Here is a 24,305-nt window from a genome sequence, read left to right as displayed (position 1 = left end):
AAGAAAAGTTTAGCATCAGGAGAAGCTACCTATAGAAAATATCGTTAAATATGAAAAGAGAATAAAATTTGCGTGGGTGGGTATTCAAAACGAAACTCGATACAAGTTAAAATCGTGGAATCAAGAAAATCGTGCTTGTCACGATTCTTTCCTGTAATCTTCGGTTACAATACGAATGTAAAAATAGAGTAATAAAAAGACCTAATAAAGATTAAGATCAGTTCGAGTATTAGAGCGTTATCATGCAAAAATGTAAAGTTAATGCTACACCAGCTATCACGGACGATCTTCGTAATCATTAGAATTGTCTTTCGTCGACGATTCTTCGATGACAAACGCTCGCGTTCTCGACCAGAACCCAGCAATCCGGTAGTCACGTATCGCGGTCATTATCTCCGAGAAAAAAAACAAACGGAACTGCTGATAATAACGTTACATTATCTCCTAGCACAGAATGGAGCACGCGACCAAGCGATGTACATACAAAACGACGACGATACAAAATTTATACTTCCGGCAGCGTAAGAGGAAAGAGGAAGAGAAGCGGAAGAGGTGTTAGGAGAGCAGAGAGAGGAGTGAATTCACATTCCATCTACGTCCCTCGTTTCCTCTCTCTATCCGAACTCTGAAAGTTTTCCCGTTGTAACAGCTGCGACTCGGCAGAGAAGCGGTTTTAATTGGGTCCGCAGCTTTCGCACGTAGAAATCGTACCTTAAGGTACACGTCTGTAATTTCACGAATGGACCAACCAACCTTCGACCCTTCCTAGTCTAAAACTCTGCAGACAGCTATTTCGTTTCGTGCCAGTTTCATAATTAAAAATCGTTCGTCTACTTAGCTACTACCGATCGTGATACCGATTAAAGGATTATCGTGCGATAAGCGTATATAAATAAATTGCGTATCATCTTTTTATGACGAATTTGTGTACGTTCTTCCATTGCCTTTTTGTACATAGGTATTTAACAGAGTCTCAGTAACGTTAACAATTTTTTTTTTAGTAAAAAACGACAAAGATTTGCACCAGTGTAAATCTCCAAATGCATTTGCTTAAAGGAAGTCCTCTTGTGATTTTTTCGATAAAAATAAAATGCTTTTTCTCTAATATAAATACGATTCTAATTAATAATTATATTACAGTTTCTCGATATTACGATGTACTGTTCCTATTCAAATTTGAAGTACAATACTATTGTATCGTGACTGTCGTCAAAGTACGCGGAAAGCGTTGGCACATGGAAGCACAACGATATGAACTACGTACTTTCAAGAGGTGACAAGAAACTTCTTCCATTTCTGACAAAATGAGCTCGTTACTCGACGATCGAGACGAAGAGACACGAACGTTATCGCAACTTCCAACGAAAGGCAGTGGAACACGATCGAAATTCTAATGTAAAACCGGGTTGCGCGAACCAGGTTAATCGATCTTCGCCGTGTTTCTTACAAGTGCTGTTCCAAACGCACGCATACTTGCTCGACCGCGACGACAATAAATGTCAGCGCCTTTATATCACAATCGCGCCTCATTATACAGACGGAGCGTCGTTTTACCGCAGAAACCTACGTTTCAGTGGAATCCCAGCGTGGTACTCGAGGAAGATTATGTTTCTGGAAATGCTCGTTGCAACTTTCCCTGATATAAATCATCGCCCGTTGCACATATGTCCGCACAACACCGCCAAGAACTTTCTAACGTTAATTATCCCTACCCTATTAACATTTGTACAGTCACAAATATCCCGTTACGCGAGTACCAACATCGAATGTAAATCTACCTGAAATTTACTCCAGATACGAGAGGCCATGATATCTTCGACTCGATCTTCGTGATTATTACGATTTTGTTCGCTGAAACTATCAACGCAATAAATATCACACGTCATATTAAAAACGATTTAATACGCGTAAGACGTATTAAAAACATGGCAATTAAAGCTTTACTTATGTTATGTCGAGTCACTTTGACGGACGCAGCGATTAATCTAGTCATTTGAAAAAACAGCTGTCAAACATTCGCAGTCTAACGATCTTTTCTCCAAGTCTATTACGATAAACTTTAGATGACACAACCTCGATGACCGCTCGTGGCCTTCGACGACTCTCAATGGCACGGTGATCTTGATAACCTCTCATGATCTTCAAACAATGCAATCATCGAGATTCGATCGATGCAATCAACTTCCCGTGATGTTTAAATGATCGTACGCGCGCGTTCACACGATTTCTCACCTTAATTTAATTATTATCGGATCGCTCGGAAAGTTTGGTGCGACTTTTAAGGAATTTGATCGACATAAAAATTCATATCGAAAAGTTTCTCGCCGAAAAACCTGAAAGTTTGCGGAAGGATGGAATTTATTTCGTCCTAATAACAAATGTTATAGACATGTTACAAGTAGCCACTTTTTCGCATATCTTTTACATCGTGATTGATTTAACGTTGTTAATCTTATCAGAGGAGCATTCTTTCTGAGATAAACGGTTCAGAACTTCGGGGAACGAAAAATTTGCCACAAATATAACCATTACGTATACAATTCAAAAGATCCGCAAAGCATCGGAGATAAAAGCTACAATACTTTCCACTGACTAAACATTCCGCGTATCGATCGTCTATTTTGCCATAAGCGCGCTTCAAAGCTAGATCGGATTCGTTACTTTCAATGTTCGAACGACCAAACCGCTGCCCTTATGGTAATCGGTCTAGCAGCTTCCTGTCCCGGATTTCGTATTTCGCTTATCGCCTTAATAGCAGCCACTTGTACCAACTGGCGACATACGTTCGAATTAAGAGCATCTATTAACCTGATTAATTACCATAATCGTATGGCACCGGATTGCATCGTATCAACGCGAAAGCTGAAACATGTTGGTACCATACATAGCTCGAGTCTCGGTTAAATAGAAACTCTGCTTCTCCGTGGAATGAGCCGCGCATTCAAAGAATCTACGATTCTTCTCACGAGATAAAACAACACGACGAACTCGAAAACAAAGTGGGAGGCCAGACAATAATGGAGCGACGTGAGACGAAGAAAGAAAGGGAAAACGTTGATTATAACGTCAATCATAAACGTGACCCGCAACCCGCAACCTTCAGTGCGTATCTCGAATGTCGTTCCGTCTCACTCGATACTATCGACCGATGCTTCGCGAAACATCGCAAACAGGAATTTCCGATGTTTTCTCGCGTGTGCAAGGAGAAATCTAATTGTAGGGAAAAAGTCGAAAAAAGAAAACAATCGTGTCAAGAAAGGATCGAAGTATCCAGTGGAGACGAGAAGCGCGATCTATTTGCTCTTGTCGAGTGTGAAATATTACGACGGTGATTCGGTTATCGGGACGTATGTTTGAACAATTTCGAGCACACCTATTAAACTCTTCCTACCTGTTACGAACTCGTGTAACTCAACGTCAAACGTCGTTCGAGTGGAAAACAATCGTGCGTCAAGTTAGAATAAACATATCGCCGCGCGTATTAAACCAATACAAATTGACTTATCATGGAAATTTTCGAAAATGTGTAAATTTGGCAGCTTTGACAAATAGATGTGCTAAAAAACGACTCGCGTTATCTAAATTACGAATGTGCGTTGATATGTCGCTGATATCGTTATCAGTCTTGTCGTACTATTATTCTTAAGCCTCTTAACTTTGATAACTGACTTCTTGTCGTGTAAAAACTTTCAATTTGGCTACCGAGAGCAACAAAAATGACTGAATAAAATTGTTTCTCACAATTGACGAATTGAAACTAATAACGCAACTGACGTATCATTGAATCGAAAGAGTGAAAGAATAAGGCGATTAGATGTTGGATTTTTTCGAAAGAGACGACCCATAAACGAGATGGCTCTCGTAGAAATAGCGACAACTCGAGGTGTTGGGATCACTCGCGAAACTGATCGCTTTCGAAACGGTTAACGCACGCCTTTTCGCAATGACAAAAGTTTAACGGACCGGAATTGTATTCGACCGAGAAAGCACCCTTCAAGAAGAACGATAGCGAGGGTAAAACGAAAAGTTAAAGAACGTCGAGACTCCGGCTGTCCAGAGAGAGAAAATTGGATTTCGCGTGTTAACAACAACCACGTCTGCACGGAACAAACCTCTGCCGTTCGATTATGCCCCTTGCGAGAACGATCTACGTTTCGTTGATTTCGCGCAATTCCACTGTGAACGTTAATTTGTGTTCAATGGTGCGCGAGATAAAGGAATTTTTTGACGATATGTCTTTAAAGACACATTGCTGACACGTTACGATATACACTGTGCATTTTTTTATCGTAATTATTTAAATTTGCTCAAATATCTCTATTGGAAGTATTTTTAATGATTTTATTATTATCAAGCAAAAACCGAATATTTTTAATTAAAGCAATTTTCACAATGTTGGGTATGTTCCAAAATATAAAAATCTGGATTTTTAAGGAGAAGGAAAATTTTTAATCCAAACCAATACCAACTCGCGGTTAACATTCATAAAAATGACACGTAATACAAAGAACAAGAAGTACGCACTTACTTTCTGCAATTCCTAGCGATGTTCACAAGGAAATACATAGTCGAGTATTCAAAGCACACATCCAATTATTTTCAGTGCCAGTCTCCAGAAGTTCCAGAAACGAAGAGTACGAGTTGTGCCGACGTACAAAAAAAAAAGAAGACGGAACGAAAAAGAAAAGAACGAGAGGGAGGAAAAAAAGGAAAGATAAGGGGAAAATATTACTTCTCTGAATTAAGGAAGAACTCGGTCTACTTCCATTAAATTACGAGGAGAATCGAAAAAGTTCCCCCGTTAAGAAGAGAATAAGCGTCGGTTTCGCTTAGCGTACGCGCCTCCAACTTCAAATTAATTACACGTCAATTAGGAATACGGCTGCAGAAAATCGAGGCTCGGTCATTAAAGCTAACTACTAAGTTCACCGTACAAAGTATGTTGCAACGCACAGCAACGAGCTAATTTTCACCAAACCACCCCCTTTCTGCGCCAACCATCTCTTCGCTTCGCTCCGCTCCGCTCGTCCGCCTGAATACACCTACGGCAGCTCCTAGTTTTGAGCCAATCGTTTCTTAAGAAAGTCGACGTTTCATCCGGCCACCGGTTTATTTAAGGCGGAATTTCCTACGTGCGTCTAACGCGCACGACCGCGTTAAAAGCAGTTTTAAACCCGAATCACGCGATACGACATCGCAGGCGGCATCTGACGTATGTATGTACTGTTACAAATGTTACAACGAAGAAATATGCCTGTTTGTTTTCGCGGTGGCGTCGTGTGATTCGGGCCTAAGGCCCGATGCGGACAAGGCGACTTTTGACGTTGCGATATCGCTACGATCGTACGTCTTTCTTTGTTTTCCCAGTTAGACAATGAAGACAGACGTATAATCGCAGCGAGATCTTTTAACGCGGACACGCGCATTGCATTCGACGCGCATAAGAAATCCCACCTTTACTCTGAATGCACACGAGCGACATTTTACCGTACGACACCATTGCGCTGCCCGTTCGAAAAACAGAGAAACAAACTTCTTCTGTCTCGGTAAAGAAGAATACGCGCACATGTATTTCTTTGTTTCCCCGATCTGGTGCCGCTTTGCAGCGATCTGCCTTTCGCCCGCATCGAGTCTTAATCGGTCGTGTAGCTTCTCTCTTCCTTAACGTAGTCCCTTTCGCCGATTGTTTCATTGAATCGTAATAGATCGAGCAATTATTCAGAGATCACAAACATAAGAGAAACAGCCAAAAAAAGAGCGTTTAACACGACATCACTTTCTTAACAGATATTTGCTCCGCATCCGCATGGACTTTGCAAGTTCATTTTTTCGATACAGCATCCGTGGTCTACGCTTCTTACGTTTATTAACGTTCTTTCGAACTTTCGGCGTAAACATTTCGTCGATACCATTTGAATAGTTACATGTGGACTAGATTCATATAAACTCGTTCGCGGTAAAGGAAGGAAAAAAATAAAAGGAGAAACACGATTTCGTCGCAAATGTGATTTTCGTATGAAACGAGGTTGAATATTTAACATTCATGAAAGTTGTTTCCAACAGTGCCGATTCTAGACCTGAATGCTAAAATTTTGATAAATCTAGGTTAAAATTTCAAATTTCTCGGCGAGTTTCTAAAAGAAGAAGTATCGCGATTTGAAATTTGAGCCTGAGAACCGAAGGAAACTTCTCGTCTTCTATGATGGTTCACGATTTTAATTCCTTTCAATCAAAGCGCAAAACGTCCATGAACGATGATTCTATGAAGATAAACGCGATATTAATAGCTGCGACGTTAAAAGCAAAGAAGATTCATGCGATCGCAATCGAGGAGATAAACGATGTTATTCGAGTCCCCTGCCTCGCAATTAAAGTCGGTTGCGGGCAAACACATCGGTAATTATAATGGGATTCGATATGACCGCATACAGAACACGCGTCGCGAACAGAGAAGCGGTTGACCGATAATAAGGATATTGGTAACGGGAAGTGGACAATGATCATTAAAGAGCGAGAGAGCGGTGGGTGAAGAGGTATAGCGAAGTTCTACGTAACACAGGTCACCGACCTTTCGACCAAATCATTCTTTTTCTCGTCAGAGGGAACCGCAGAAAAATATTCAATTGCTCTTTAATCGCGAACGAGTAAAGTTTGGTTATGAACAAATCGTTGATACGATTGGTCATGAATTTTCGTGAATTTATACGTGACTGAAGGGATACGATCGTTTAACGAGTCCCTTTGATTCTATTTCGAGATTGTGACTGCCCGTTAATTAATCAGTAACTTCTGTGCGTGTAATTTTGTATCGAAAGAATCGATCTCTGGATTTTCTATGTGTGGATCGTTCAACCAGAAGATACAGTAGAGAGAATTATAGAAAGAAAAAAGGATATATTAAGAGATTAATTCAGTATCGTGAAATGATAAAAAATTAGAAGAAGTTTCATTAAGCTTATACTATAAATTGTTTCTTAATGGGGTAAGAAATAAAGCGGAAGGAGTGTTTCATAAATGTGAACTTTGAAATGAAAAACAACAAAGATTCGTTTAATTAAAAGTAATAAAATTATTTGCCATGTTTCTACTAAGAAACTCGATAGATTTTTATCAATATCTTTCTAATCTGTCGCAGTGAACCTTCCGATCTAACGGATCGCTCCGTACACTACGTAATGTGCGTAGAACCTGCTTCGAAATCAATTAAACATACCAAGAAGGAAACACCAAAGGCTGGAAGAGCAGTCGCTCGAAATCCCCAAGACAGCTCTAATAAGTACCTCGTCAAAGGTTTCTCTGCCTTGTTTGGATCTCTCTACCATTACCATTGCAACCGTTAAATCCTCGTGAACCAGAGTACCTCTATTCCGTTTGGTTCAAGTAAACTTATATGGATACTTGTAGTTGGACAGATGCTGTTGCGAAGATCGTACAAACACACCAGGTCGAACTACACGGAACCTGACGTACGACATACTTACTCCAGTTCGTGGAATACGGCTCTTTGCGTGAAATTTGCCATCTTTGCTAATGCCGCGATTACAACTTGGTTTTTACGTTGGCGAAAAATCGATTTAACCTCTATCAGAACTACCGACGATTAGATCATAGAATGTAACTTGAGTCAAGGAAATCAAAATGGAAAGATCTACTTGTTTTCGACAAATTACATTTTTTAATACACCCGTTACGTATAGAACGATTACGTTATCTCCCTTTCAAACAATAACTTTAAGGTTTCAATGTCTTTTAGCTTCAGGTTGGATACGCGCGATAGTCTTAGATATATGGTTTCGACTCACGCGTGATTTCCACCGTAACAAATTTCCACCGCAGCTTGCAAAACGAACGCTATTTAACGTATGGAAAAGTTGGAAACCAGCCCCATAATCTCGATAAAACCTTTTCACTGGGTCGCTCGACCGCTTGTTAATAGCCGGAATTACGACTGTTCGAAATTCGTGTGTCTATGGAAATATTAACAGCATTGGTAACACCAAAGTGGTTTACCTCTTGTTTGTCCGTAAATACGCAATTTATAACGAACGAACTGGTTACCTACGTTGAACTATTTCATTTTCTGTAAATTGAGTTTATAATAACGTCCCGTTAAGAGGATTAAGAAATATATACTTTAACAGAGGTACTCTTTGCGTTGATTTACGAGTTTCGACGAATACCATGGAAGTCTTGTATGAGTTCGATAACAGTTGAAACGACTCGGTACGCTTAAACAAAGATTCGCATGCAGCCAAGTTAAAGCACGTTGAAAACAGTATCTTTATAGACGATACGGTCGATAACCCACTTAGGGAAGCGTGACGCCGACACATGAAATAGGTTTGAATCATGCCACATAAAAAGTTGAGCAATATGCTCGTCATAGTGGTACTCCGCGTGCTTTCGTTATTATTACTACTTGTAGCAATCTGACATGTAGTTTTATTTATCACGGTTTACTTTATTCCTTAGAGAAAATTTTAAGTACGAAAGAAATAATTGATTTTACTATTAAACGTCTACGTTATTTCTTCATTCAGAACGTTCTTCATTAGAATACGTAACTCCGAACGATCATAAACATTGAACGAAATCATTGAAAATCTTCTTATTTTGCATTTTACGATTGAATTATATCTCGTCGGATGTCTAGATAATAGCAGCAAAAAGTGGGACATTCCTTCGATTTAGTAGGACGTGGGCGTGTCAAGAACTTGAGCACGACGCTTTAACAAAAATTATCCTGAAACGCGATATCGATTTCGTCTCAGCAGTAAAAAAGCGCGTCGTTAAAAAAATCTAAAAAACGTGAGCCTCGTCATGTATCGCGCGTGAGTTTCGTCGAGGCAGCGCGATATTGTTTAACGAGGCACGCGTGCATGCGACGAGACTATTATATTATCGACATCGAAAATCTCGATGATAAATCCCGCGGGCCGGTCTTTATTCGCGAGCCTCGCAACCAAATTCATACACAGCCATCTCGCGCCGAACGCGCCGCGGCTCTGCCGTTCGGTACAACTCGGCGAAACGACCGGTTACAATTACAAACGGAGTTCCAACGCGTGTAATCATGACATACGCACTTGCAAACACGCTCGTTACAACGCCGCTCGCACATGCACACATTGAAAGGGGAAACGACGCGAGCCAGACAATTTATTCCCCGCTATCTGAGCTAACGTTTACATTAACCAACGCGAAATCGTACGTCGAACGGTAACAATGCAGTGACCGACGTGCTGCTGATCATTTTATCGTTTCACAATCCGCCCGACAATCTGTCATTCCGCGAACACGTTCGTTTCTGAATTTTTCAAGTCGCTTTCTGGGCCAATTTCGCCACAAGCGCAGATTGCGCTGCGATTACCGTCAAAGTCGATATTATTGCTACTCGAGGGGAAATCGCTGATTTTATTAGAGACTTTGGGAGATGATGGAAACAAGATGGACGTTAAATTTGAAGGGAAGATAAAGAGACGGCAATTTCGAAGTTTCCAAAGAGTTAGATCGAACGATCGTACGATTAAAGAAATTGGCTGGATTAAATTATATTAAATTTGATGTTCTCTTGTTCTGTTGAGAAACAACGCCTCTCGCAATTTGCACGAAATGTAAATTCGAAAAACATTTCACGATAAGAAAATTATGCCTATTACGGGAGTCTCTTACCATTGGACTAATCTTAATGATTATTATTATCTAGTAAGCCTGACAATTTCTGTGACAGTAAAGTTTCGATAAGAAAAACAAGCATCTTGGTTATTTCATGAAAATCATCGCCGTCAACACGGAATATGTTAATAGGAATACTACACACTCTGTAAGCAAGCTGCGGCGAGATTACGTGACTGGTTTTACTTTTATCCCGGTGGCTTTATTTCTTTCGTGCCGGAGATTGCGTTTATATGTGACCACAGTCGGTATTTACTTCTTTCCACGCACCCGTTTTACACACCAAGCCACGGAATGAATTTCAACGCGATGTGAAATTATCCGTGGCTTCACGCGACGTTTTACAGCAAATTTCTCACCGATAATTATTCCTTTCCCTTTTCTATGGATCCAGTTCTCCCCTAATGCAATTTTTACCCGCCGCGTATCGCGGTATATCTATGCTTGGGATACAAGATTATTACTGTGTCGGATGCAATAACGCGGAAGTACGCAATAACATCCATTGCGAGCCTAATGCAAATGAGTGCTACGCTTCCTTTCGCTGCGTCATTTCAAACGCTTCGAACGTTTTGTTTCGCGATTACGCGTTATTTTTATTATATGAATATTAAAGCAGAAAAATATGACAAGCACGATTTTGTTTATTTTCTGACATTGATTTTATTTAGCCTTCTCTCTATATTTAAAAACCAATATATTTTTTAATTCGAATATGTATAGTATATTTGGAACTAAATATACTCAATATGCGGTTTAAAATAATTCAGCTACCTTTTATCCGCAAGAACGACACTTGAGAAAACACCAGACAATCCTACGACATCCGAATAATAGTAAAATCGATGTGAAAAAGGAAGAGACGTATACGAAGACGCGGTAACTTGGCAAAGCTCTCGGAAACCTTCGCCGCGTTTCGAGCGATTCCCGCCTCAATTATTAAACCCATGGCCGGAGGCTGACGATCACAGAAATAATCCCAAGCGACGCAACGACGAAGAACGTGAGTGGTCGAACCTGCTGGTCTCTGACTTCTCGATTTCGTCTCGATCGTATTCGACAAGCACGCATTTCCATAAGCCGAGAAAGCTGTGCGGACGTGTGGATCACCTGCGACGCGACGTTTCTCCCTGGAGCACCCTGTCGCGTCGGTTTTCTCGGGAGCCGCAACGGAAATCCCGATCGAAGTCAGAATCCTCGAGAGACGTTCTGTGGTCTCTCGATACACGGGTTATAGCCGGCGCAGCGATGTATGCGCTCGGAGCATCTTGAGCATCCTCATAGCGAACACTTATATACCGCAAGCGTTATGTCGAGATGCTCACGGGCTCGATAGATTCAAACCGGCAAGAGAGGATCTGGTTGGGGGGGGGGGGGGGGAAAGGAAGAAAAAAGAAAGACAAGAGAAGAGAAAAATGTAGAAGAAAAGGAAAGAGAAAAGAAAAGAGAATAAAATAAGAAAAGAGGTAAGGAGGAAATAAGAGAAGGAAAGGAATGAAAGTAAGAGAAGAAAAGACCAGTTGTAAGCAGAAAGAGAGACGGTCGAATAGAAAAGTGGAGGAAGAAATCAAAAGAAGAGGGAAAAGAAAAGACGCCCAAGTGAAAGACAGAAAAAACCAACGAGGAGAGAAAGACAGCAGTTGGAAACGGAGAAAGAGGCGACCAAGCGTGCGAGAGAAGAGACCGATGAAGAGAAGCGAACCGACCTGCCTGAGTCAACCGGTCTAACCACATGTTTGCCTGCAAGTCGCTATGCAACAGGATGGGGTTCGCTCAGAACCGTAAGCAACCTCCGTTAAGCCGCATTTACACCGAAGAACAAATCGATCGGCGCGACATTTCTCCGTGGAAAGCGACGTTTATCCTGTAGATCGATCGCGAGCGTCGCGGCCAGAAACCGCGAACAAAGAGAGACGCCGTGCCGCGCCGGTAGCTGTGTAGCTGTGTAAGCTGTGTAGCTGTTGTCTCGCATTTAGGTTAATTAATGGAAAGGGCTGCTAGAAACTGGAGTTGTTGGCTTTACGCTGCGATACACATGGTGGTAGCGATTACACCAGCATTCACGATGAATCGAGATAATCGAGATTGAAATTTTTCCAACGCTATCCGCTGCTACCGTCTACGTTTCGTTCGACGCGCGCGCAAACATCCGGATAGCTATCGTGATATATCCGTAATTAGGATCTGTCGTTTGATCGATGCGCCCTATTAAACCAATTTAAATACAATGCCTGGGACGCTCAGCTTCGCTTGGTGTAGATACCTTTCTAACCAGATTGCCGTGGGTAGATCGAGTGGTGGGTGCGTTCGACGTTAAGTTCGATTATTTCTTCGGAGTTTAATTATTGGTTTGGAGTGATTCTTTTCTGGAGAAAAAAATGAGAAGGTAGAATACAAGTTCGTTTTGTTTTACTTGTTAACGGAAGACGCTCTGTGGTGGAACGAGGCTGCTTGCTTCTTGAAAGAAAGTTACAAGTTTTGCTTGTTTAATTACGACGTTAGACTTTTTATCGTCGAAGCTACCGACTCAGAGTTTTGTAATATAATGTACACGTACACTGAAGTAAAAGTAGTAACATTCAGTTTACTACCATAATATTCTAAGATACACCGTGATACCTTGCCAATTCTTGACCAAACATGTTCGAACTCTGTTTTCTCTATCCCTTCAATAACACGATAATTAAACCACACTTTGTGGAAAAATAGCCAAATGTCCGAACGTTTTTCGTCTGGAGCGTATATCCGGACGAAACAGCGCCAGATATCCGATATAGGGAAAAATATACAGCCATTTTGGGATTCGATCGCGCGATAAAAAGGACTGTTCGATCAGGTGGTGTGGGGAAACAGCGAATTACAGCTATCCGACCCGAAGCGGCCCCAACGTGCATAACACGCGTGCGTACACGCGTACAACGGTATACCGGCCGGTCATTTAAAATTTAAATGTTCCGCATCCCAACGCACTTTATGTCGGTATCACCGATGCTCTTTCCCAAGCTGGACGATGCCCATATTTTACAAACCACACACGAAAATCATTTCGCAGGAAAATCATGATATTCCTGTAAATATCGTTGCGTAAAAATAGCCGATAGTTTTTGAGAGTACGTTTTCCGTTTGAAATGGCACCGTGTTATTCAACAACGCGAACAAATTGCTTTATCGTGGTACGATTAGTTCCGCTACTGTTCGAATTCGAATTTTCCCCAGAATTTTGGAATTGGGAGTTATACAACAGCGAGATCTGCTTTTTTACTATTTTTCTACGGCTGTGAAATTTCGAATCTTTCGTGTTATCGTCTTTTTTCCGTAAACAATGGCTATAGATAGATCGTAGATAGTTTGAATTTACAACAGGCAGATCTGGATTGGTATATCTTTGTAAAGAAGTAGAATTTTAAACGTTAACTGTAAATGTTAAGCTATATCGTAAAAGTACGGTATTTATTATATAATAATCGCAAATGAAGAATTATCGAGTCGTTCGAGAAAGTCTGACTTGTCATAAGATCGATGACGCTTAAATACATCGAAGCAGACGAAAATCAATGAGAATATACAGGTACGTGAAATTCGCATGCAGGTTAAAACTTTTATGAAAAAGATATTTCTTTTAGATCTTATTTGAATAAGATAGAATTTGATAGATTTTAAAAACGGTTATATTGTACAATGTATTGGACTGTATTATACGTTATAGAAGGACGTGGTAAAATTTTATGGTATACTATTACTCTGAGTCATCTGTTTTTGATACATCAGATAATGGAGGTCTCGAATAATAGGAGCTGGGATAATCGGGGAACCATAAAGTTGCAGCCCAGTTAAGTTAGACCTCGGCGTGCTTAAAGCCATGAACATTTCCCAACAAGACTATGAAATAATATCGGGCGGTGGAGCTTCTCTATAGATTACATAAATTAATCCACTCGACCGAATCGAAATTACTCGCTCCTATTCGCTACCTCTTCGACTCCTGTACAGAAACAAACTCTGAAAAGGGAGCGAAGTCAAAGATACTAAAAGCCACTAACAGAAAAAAGATTTATGGATAATTGAACCGCGTCTAAAATAACAATGTATTTAGGACTACATAAATAAATTCATTGGTCCGAATCGGAATTACTCGTTATTAACTATTTCCTGACTAACTATTTGCAATAAAAAATAACTCAAAAAAAAAAAAAAAAAGAAATAAAAGGAAAAGAAAAGAAAGAAATCGGGAAAAATATTAAACCGTGCTGAAGCGAAATTGATCGATACATCTAACTGCGTCTAAAGATCACCTGATCTTGATTTCCTCGGTCAATAATACGGAATTATGCAAACGAATAACATATATACACGGATTGAACCGGTCGTCAAGGTAAACCGGAACAAAATGAGGTCCAAGATAGAAGCAAGATTGCCACGACGAGAATCCTCAAGCCGCGCTATCAGAACAAACTGCTACGAGCAGGTGGACACGTACCACGGTTAAGCTATATCGCGGGCGAAAATAGGGGGAAACGAGGTTGTTACACCTCGTACGAGGGAATCCGCTTTGAAATCTCGGCCGGTGTTCGTGGTACCCGGACGCGTCGCTTAGAATTTTCGGCACGAGCTGGAAAAAATCCAAAGACGGAAACGACGTACGCCGTGGACGTACAAAAGGAAAGATCGGTCGTCTAGAACGACGAAGAAAGAAGAACAAGGAGAAAACGAGGAATGGAGGGGAAGAAGGCTAACGGGGAGATTGAAATGCACGGAATAAATTTCAGGCACCGAACGCGAACGTTGCAAAGAGATTTAATTAAAGATGCATTGCGCTTCATTTCTGAAGTTGAATGGAGCCCGTCGTCAGCTCGAACCTGTCCTCCTCTCCTTGATTACATCCACCCATCGACCTCCGCATCGTGTTCACTTTTTATCCGGCCAAACAAACCCACCAAATTCGCACATTCCTGCTCAAACGTTAATTGAACTTTTCCTGATGCCTCGTTTACCGCTAACCTCTCCGCGAAATTATTTTATCGTGTATCATTACCTGTAATTATTACCTGAATTTTTCGTTGCCAAGGTCGAGAAATATTTTTTCGGAGAGCATATTGTATAAACGAATGGTTCGATCGAAAAGCTGAGAATTTTGCTGTCCGTTATTGACGTAAATTTGTCCGTGGATGATTTATAGAGTTATGTAAGAAATCTCATATTGCAGTTTAATATAGTCTTGACACATATGGAATTCGTACAAAATCTACAAATATTAACTGTACTGCGTGTAAACAGGACAAGTTGCTGGAGTTACTGCAGGTACTTTCCAAGGGTTGAGAGCAAAATTACTCGATGTTTGTGTGACTCTTTCGTACAAATTTACCGAGCGACGTAACTCCTTGAAAATATCACAGGGATGATGAGAAAAGTAGGTTTAACTTTCGTCTGGTTAAAACGTATCTCTGGTTCAGAAGCAAATGGATCCCTACGCGTCGTTAAATAGACATTAATCTACGAATTCGAAGGGTGAATCCTTCGGCGTACTCTTAAACTTGCCATCTTTAAATTTAACAGCATTTAACTACACCGATCTGATAACACGAATGAACAAACGAGCCGATAATAATCGTATATTCAAATGGAATAAAGATCGCGCGAAATAATCAAAGTTCAGCGGCGTTAAATAGAAATCGCATCACGAATTAAGCTATCGGGCAATCCATCAACGAGCAATACGGTTTAAAAATACATACATAATTCGATAAACGTGGTTGAGCGCATCTATCATCGCGTTAAATGCGCCAGCTTTCAACGCGAATATTCGCGATTCTTTTAACCCCGCGAGCATCAGCCAAGTCCACTTGAATTAATTAAACGGTCGCACGATCCATTTCAGTGTACCAAAGAAAGAAAGCGCATGCTGCGGTGGGCGGAAATTATTCGATCGTGTTATTTTTTATCGCGAACCAAATATATCCATCGTCGATATATTTTTTTATTTTGCGAAACGCATAACGAATGTTTGTTCTCCGCGTACGGCGCGCAACATGCAACGCGGTGAAAAAATATTTCGCCGAGCCAGGAGGAATCGCTATCGTTGGTGCGGATCATACCCACTCGGCGCTGTTCGATAAAATCATCGCCCAATTTAAATTGTATATTTATCGAAAATATACGTACGCACCGTCAATTAAAACAATTCGCGTATTGATAAAAACTCGAGCCGCTGTCTCAAAAGGACGAATTAAATTAAAAATACGGATAGTTTGAACGATAAGGGAGAGATCGATGTTTAATATATACCGTTTATGCTATATGTTTAATATATACCGACATAAAAACTTTTAATACACCGGATCGGATTAGGTATTACTCATAACTTACTCGCAACACGTTCATCCCCCAAAGAGATATTTATACGAATTCATAAAAAGCGTGTACACACTCTACATTGGATATTTGATACATTTTGTATTACAAAGTACAATACGTATGTACCTATACAAAGAATTATAACCTGTCTCGTATAGATTTAAATCTATTTAAAATTATATTTTTTCCAAATGCTTCTACAAGATATTCGAAACTTTTGGGTAAAATTTCAACCTACAATTTACAATGCACTTGATTACACCGCTATCGAACAATTTTCACTGCTTTATCCCTCGATTTGTAAATAAAAAAAGCATCCTTTACAATATAGAAACAACGAAAAATCACGTTCGAGAGATTCGCATGCAGGACCCTTTGCGATTTGAATTTAAAATTCTCGTCTCTACCATGCAAAACATGGTGAAACGGACGTATGATTTCGCACAGTGGCCGTCCTATCGGCCACTCTGAAAAAGTTTCAGCTAAAAAGGGAAGATTTTGTATGCCGACGGGAAGCTTGATTTTCGATATTGCACGACACAGTGACTGGCTGGAACCAACCGATAAACCCGGTAGGCAGATTTATTGCCATCTAAATACGCTCAGTCGGATAAGAAATAAGTGCCGCAATAACGCACGTTACGTCTGCTCGCCATTAATGCGCCGGGAACGCCGGCAGCATTCCAAACGACTGCGGTCAACGAGTATCTGTTCTTTCTTGCTCCTCTGATATTGCGGTATACAGGCATTCCGTGTGTGCTTCGACGTTCGTAGGTCATGAACACGTTGCAAGAGCAAAGTGTTGGAAAGAAGATCTCCGTGCACGTGCTTAGAGTTCGTGATCGCTTTAGAAAATCTTGACGTTTCATTTTTTGGTTCGATAACACCCCAAGAGTAAACTAATATTCCATGACTGACGTTATAACTCTTTCACGGTTTAATATAACGAGGAATGCGGAACATACGAATTAACCTGTCACTGGTAAAAGAGGAATTCACCAAACCATAGATATTTTCACTTCTGTAGTAATTTAGAAAATCTAACATCGATAACTGCTAATCAATGTGTATGTATATATAGGTTAACTAATTTTTAAACAAACGATCAGCATAACCCATGATATTATCAATTTTTATTTCTCTTTATCGCTTGTATCGGACACGAATGCTGTTACTGCAAAAAATATAGTTTTATATTATCCGCGTGTAAACCGCTGCGTTTCGAACATTTATCTACGACTCCAACATATTAATCCGAATACACTTTCTGTAACCGATCTGTTTCAGCTCGAAAATATATACGGCGATCCATTTCGTATCAGCTTTCGAAACTGAACACACAATACATGATTGTGGATGATTTACTGATCAAAGACCACAGATTTTACATTGGCTAAACACTTGTTGCTAAAATCACAAGCCTGAAAAACGTCGACCCGCGTTTGCGAGTACATGTGTCGATTTCAGATTTTGCAATTAAAAATGACGAATGCTAGCGGGAAATAAATGTTACTTTGCCTTTATCGGTATCAAAAAAGACGAGACGATAACTACATCGACCGAAGATAATAGAAAAAAATAATCTACACAACAATAAAAAATAATCACAACAAAGAATTAATGCTCCCGACGATAATTTTTGTCCGATACGCTTGAAATTGAAAATGAAACGTTGCACGAATTTCGTATGTACACTGTATCGTGTGCGCAACACAACTATACGGTGTACGTAGTAATTATCCAAGTTACGCTTGTTATTTCTTGTGTATCTCGTGGTAAACAACGAGGACCATCAATCACAAACTATGAATTAATAATCGTCTAAATGGAGTGGAAGCAATCTGCGGCTTTCGCCTCGTTACGACTTTAATAAAATATAGAACGCACTAACGAATCAATCTTATCGCCACGTTATGTCTCATATCGTCCAATTACGTGTTTTTTCGCGGATAAGTCACCACAATTGCGCTAGTCTATGCGCCATGATAACGATTAATAGATACCAGACGATAAACAAAGTACAAGGCTACAAAGTAGCTTTGCATTTCTCTATGCAAAATTAACTATTCGTCATACGGTACAAGTTTAGATTAGACGCGCGTATCCGTACTATAAAGTCGAAATCTTCGTTTAATGAAAGTCGCGTGTGATTTGATAAGTCCTGCGATTTATCAAACGTTTACTCTGCCATATTAAGGCCAATTTGCAATTCTTTTCGGTCAGTTTACAGCCCGAAATTGTTTTTTAACATCGTGTTGATGAAAGAAAATTTAAATATAATTAATATCCTTTCATCATTTCTTTCTTCAACTAGAACCTGCAATTTTATGTATGAAGTACGTACATTATACGAAGACTCGCGCTATAAAACACGCGGAATAAATGTAAGAAAGAAAGAAAGTGTAGAACATATGTAATTACTATGTCACACATATAATTACAATCTAGTTGCCTGCTGTGACACGAGAAGTATGACCGATTAACAGGCGATGTTCTCTAATTGTAGGATACATGGATCAAGCGAACTATAATATTGATAACAATATGTATACGTGCATGAACGTCGTGTACACGTATACGCACCGATACGAATTTCACGTGCACGTAATCGCGACTACGATCGGTACGTTGCGTAGTATGGACGGTTCGTTCATAATTTTCCGTTGAAATGGAGCAGCCAAGTACTAGGAAACGTAATACCACGCTTGTGCTTTCTGGCACGAGTTACTATCTTTTAGTGGATTAGCGTTTAATCATTGAATCGAACGTACCTAAAGTTTTATACGGAGGAACCTTCATTACGGCAACTCGTATTACTCGGGCTGTACTTGCCGGTAGGAGCATTCTGTTATCCAAACATTCCATTATTCGAGCATTTCTTTATCCACGATGCCCCCGATGGCCCGACTCTTTCTCTCCGCTTTTGCTTTTTCAGCCAGAAGCACTTTATGCATGGTTGATCGTAATACGATGATAGTAAAATATAATGAAGCTTATGTGCATAATTTGGTATATAGAATTAACGTAATACTCGTGTTACGAAAAGGCTGCACGTTAATTAAAGAGATGTTAAACGTGAAATAATCGAGAAATTTTAATGTAACGCAATAGGTATTTAAAATATCGATACCTCGTAGATTCGAATATTTCGCGCTGATTCTCGTATTTCAATCGCAATAAAATTCCCAAATTTCTTATAGCTGATCCCAGCTTGAAATGATATTTGGTGGGTGATTTCTGCGATTACTATTTATGAAAAAATGATTAAAAGCACACTGATTAGCTCCAAATCAACAGCAGGATTTTTTCCGTCGACTGCGAATAAAACGTCGTTCCGGATTACCTTTAAATGTTTTCACCGACACCAAGTTCGTCGACAATGTTCATTTACCAACAACCGCTTCACCGACATAGCCTTTGTACGATAATTATTATGCTGATCGCCATACGTTATCGTTGATCGTGTAGCTTTATGCAAATGTTTATTTGCGTGCATAGAAAAATAAAGAAGTATAACAATTATCGGCGAAGGACGGAATCGGTAAAATGATCGTCGGTAATTCGAAGATTAAAGGTAACCGCAGAATTCCGTCGTAAATACCAAAAATCATTTGATATCATAGTTACGAGCTATAAAACCGAACCAACGGGGAACATCTCGGAAGAGAAAGAAATAGTCGCGCAAACACGGGTTCGACAATTCGCAGACACGAAGGGAGCACACGCGTCTCGTACGTTTTCCGATCACGTTTGCGACTTGACGCGAAATGAATTCAAATCGTCGCGCAAATAACACGGGCGGACGCGCTGGAATAGCGTTATATCGATAGACGAGGAGGAGTCGATAGACAGCCGATGGTGGACGCGTCATAAAGCGGCTACGAAATCGCGATTACCTCGGGAGAAACGTAGTCGTTTTTAACCCCCCCCCCCTCTGCCCTTATCCGAATCGCGTATTAGCAAGTCAGAAATCTCGAAACGCTTGGAACGCGTGATCTCGTGGAAATTTTGCGAAACGAGAAGGATCGATCGAATATATTTAAAATGCTAAGCGAATCTGCCTACGCGGATATCAATAGCGGAGAGCGAGGAGTGGCCACGACTCCGAATACTCGTTACCGGAAACGAGTGGCCGTGTAATCACCGGCTGTTCGGACGATACCCCGCCATCCTTTATTTCCAGATAGCCAGGGCAATGTTTTCGTTCGCGTTTCGCGACCAATTGGAATTTCCACAGCCGTTATCCACCTAATAATCACGATCAACGCCAATGACGCCACGCGCTCTTGCCGGGTCAGGGATCAAAGCGAAATCCACTATAAATCGATTTTTCGCCAAACTACTTCCCACCGGTATTTCAACGCTGAATTCAAAAGAATGCCGATGCATAATGCGGACAGGCGCGCGTCAAACCCTAAGTGCACGTTCGCTTATGTAGATGTAGGTCATGCGTAGCGTGTGCCTTCTTATCCGAGTGGTAACTGGGTTATTCGGTACTATGAACAACAGGGTAGTTCGTTCGCGAACTGCCGAAGCGGGTGGATTTTAATCGAACGAAATCGAGAACCGTGTTGCTCGTCCGGTTTCGGAGGAAACTTCAATTCAGTCGATTAAACCATAACCTTGGTTGAAGAATACCGTGTTGCGCGTCTCTCCGATACGCCACCAGCGTGTTTCTATTTTCTTTTTTCAACCGCGTCCTTTTTTCTGACAGCGTTCCCGCTACGCAAACAAATACTTGATCGAACTTTTGTCCACTACTCGCGAATGAATAAACAAGCTCCGTTACGATTACACATCGACATGTACTTACACATGTACGCTTATAAACAGTACGTCGCATATACGCAGGCATGTACAATGCACGTAGGCGAAGAGTTCATGACACTTTTCAAGGCGGGAATTTAAAGCGAAACACGTTTTCAACACGCGAGCTGCTAACGAGAAACGTCGCAACACGCGACAATAACGAGAATAATCGACTTACCTAGGAGTTAACCGGCCAGGGGGGAACGTCCTCGCGGCAATCTCGGCGGCTATGGTTCCGCCGTCGCATCCACACACTTCTGCACACTGGACACACGCGAGCGGAAACGCAGTTGCCGAACGGGCACGACACGAATCAACGCACAACGGGGGGATCTCGAGAACTCGATGGTTCGTCAGCGCGACACACGCGGCAAAATTCGAGGGAAGAAACGCGATGTTAAGACTCTCGACTGACTTGAAATTCCGATATGTTATGTTACTTTGTGCGGCGAGCGTGACTTGACAGGTGACAAGTTCGCGTCGCGAGGCAAGAACGAACGTACGGCGGAACCTCGCGATACTCTCGATACTCGCACGCCGAGAGACCGGCTTCGACTGTCGAGCGACGCTTCACTGGCCTCACCGAGGCCTCCTAGCCGCCGCTGCTGTCAACGACACGCGGACTCCGCACCCTCTCGTCCCTCCGCGCGGCTCTTCCATCGGGCCACAACTACGCTATCTCTCTACTTCGACCGGCATATCCCCACTCGGCGTCGCGACGCCACCGACCACGTACGAACCCTCACGAGCGTCGCCGAGCAATGCAGCGCGCAAACGCCCGCCGATTATTGGCGCGCCGAATGAATTCGTACGCGATTTAAACTTTGCACTTTATTGCTTATCATCTGGTTTCGATACAGGTTGTTATGTTTGGAAGATGATAAAGATTAGAAAAGGTATGGACGGTCTGAAAACAGAAACGATGATATTCAAGATGTGTTTGAAAAAACAATGTGGTTAGAGAGGTTGTTCGTTTGCACAGCGTTACAGATTTTGAAAGTTTTCAGTGAGAATCGATGAGGCTTGAAAGGAATGGAGGCTTGAAGTAGATTTGTTATGTGTTTTGATAAATATGGTGGCTACAAAGCGGTAATTAGCAATTTCTTTACTAAAAAAAATGTATTCCAAATGTTTAGTTTATGACAAAAGACACCCTATCTCAAAGTCTGTAAATATTTATCAAGACTGAATTTGTCGATATAAAATTCTACTTACAAACATTTGTCACTTTCGCACAACTGCAAAAATTTGATACCATGAAAACGAAACATACAGAACCTGATAAAGCGGGGCTATATTAGAAAATGTGAGTCTGTGTATATATTCTTCGTAGAGATATTTTCGAGATATCTTCGAGATATTTTAATCTAGAGCTCATAAACTTATAAAATCAATGTTACACTCCAATGCCACATGATATCTAAAAGCGGAAAATCTGCAAATACCTCAATCCCTCTGCGTGTGTCTCCAATCTCGGGTCTAGCAGATCAGATTTAATCATCAAAATCTCGCTGACAGTTTGCTCCCCTCCAGCGTGCATGCGAAATGAGTAGGATTACGTAATGCCTGACCTTGTTTCTTCGACCAGAAGCTCTTCCGCGCTGCCATGGCTGCTATTAATCTTCCCGATAAACCAATTACCGTCGCGAAAACCGGTTCAACTGTAAGCCGCTTAAATATGTACACGTTCATACGTGGCGTTCGCCCCCGGAAGAGCTTTCGAAATTTTATTAACGCTGCCTACTCCACAGAACGAGATTAACGCGATTTTCGTCGAATGAAAACCGTATTCAACCACTTCACATCGCTAGATCGATCGTACGACGTTATTTACAATAAAATTTGATTTCACGCGATTACTCCATATTTGAGACGCCGCATATAGTAAAAGGTTCGATAGTGAAGGGATTAATGTAAAAACACGCGAGATGTGTTGCTCATATCTGACGATGTTGCGTCGCGAAATATAGTCTCGCCCAGTACACGGGCGCGAAACGGTTAGTCTTGCGATTTCCCGATAGTTGCACGTTGGTACCGCGCAACGATGGAAAAAGGTGAAAAAGGAAACGAAGAATAAGAAGAAGATGGGCTGTCGAGTGTCCCGGGGCGGTTAGCCAGCCGCGTAACCGTGACGAAAGAAATCGAGCCATTACGAGCGAGCCGTTCCGCAGATTTAAATTCTAATTCGAGGTCGGTAATGGTAGGGCTCGGTTAAGTTTGCCAGGCGAGGTGAACTAATGCCTCCGCCAGCGCGAAGCCCCCGAAGGAATTTGTAAATTCGACGCTGGAAGTTTTAATCGTCCATCAGGGAAGAAACGAGGAGCACGAACTTTTCGCATAATAATTCTTTCCTACCCTTCCCGTGGTAGGTACCTTTCCCGCTTCCGTCAACTCTTGCACTGGGGCCCTTATAACCTAAGGAAAACGAACAGGAACGACCTGCGTACGCGAATGAATATTCCTTCGTCCAATTCTGCGGGCCTCGATGAAATAATCTTGGAAAGTATTCTCATTCTTTTTCTCTTTTTCGTTTCTTTTTTTTCAGAATTCTTTGCTCAATCGCGACTGAAACGCATTACCGCAATTTTCGGGTTTACCCGAAGAAAAACGACGATGGTGTGAATATTAACTCGGTTATCGTAACGACAACGATGAATTCCATTGTTCGTTAAGGAATCACACATTTGTGATTTTCTCTTTGCGAAAAGAAGAGAACGAGCCATAAAGAGGTTCAATTTCTTAAAAGAGAAATATTGAATTCAGTATTTGAGATAAGATTCGTCCGATTTCTCTTCGTCGGTGAGAAGGAATGTCCGCGACTCTCTGAAGGGTCTACGATAAAATTTTCAACCGATTCGTGAGTTGTATAATTCTACGGACTAAATATTTAAAGGCCGTGTGATGCAATTAATAAGTTATGTAACGATTCCGTATGCAGGATCTTTCGAAAAGCGGTAAAAGATTTTGTAGGGCAACCCCAAGGGTCCGAAACAACTCTCGAAGTGCTGCAGGCGTGGTTAGGTATATTCCTAGGAGATATGAGGTGATTTTAATTCTAAAATATGGCCGAGAAGGTACCATTACGTTCTATTACAGACAACAACTTCATCGTTTAATATTCTTCTATCAAAAACTGCATATCTCTTCTAACATCTTCATACTTTCTGAGCACTTTTTCAATTTTTACATAATTTATCATCTACAATCCTTTATTTATTATTTGTACAAAGGGGAAATTTGTCCTGAAACTACCAAACTTTACTACCAAGCTATACTCCACTCGCTATAGTGATGGAAAAGAAAAATCGAGTCACTTCCAGTTCTGCATTTTTTATTCTAATAAAACGGAGAAGGTATATACATAAGCTATATAAAAAGTATGGATAAACTATCACGTTCTGGATTCTAACAGGTCGGCAAAAATCCAATGGAATTATACTGGCAAAGAAGCGTAAAACGAGGAATAAATA

General features: G+C 41.0%; 1 protein-coding gene across 4 annotated transcripts in view; it reads right to left on the bottom strand.

Annotated features, from left to right (window-relative positions):
* The window catches only part of LOC100649855 (putative polypeptide N-acetylgalactosaminyltransferase 9), a 294,772-nt gene extending 273,265 nt beyond the window's left edge, over window positions 1–21,507 (bottom strand). For 3 of the 4 annotated variants that reach the window (XM_012315495.3, XM_003400100.4, XM_012315493.3), the window contains exon 1: window positions 21,014–21,505. The gene's annotated coding sequence lies outside the window, so the exon portion shown is untranslated. Of the gene's footprint in view, window positions 1–21,013 lie in introns of all 4 variants that reach the window. The other variant, XM_012315496.3, reaches the window with a different exon arrangement.
* Window positions 21,508–24,305: the final 2,798 nt, after the last annotated feature.

Source organism: Bombus terrestris, chromosome 13 (assembly GCF_910591885.1).
Source record: "Bombus terrestris chromosome 13, iyBomTerr1.2, whole genome shotgun sequence".
In the NCBI taxonomy this organism is placed as follows: Eukaryota; Metazoa; Arthropoda; class Insecta; order Hymenoptera; family Apidae; genus Bombus; species Bombus terrestris.
This window is presented reverse-complemented; position numbering and strand designations above follow the sequence as displayed.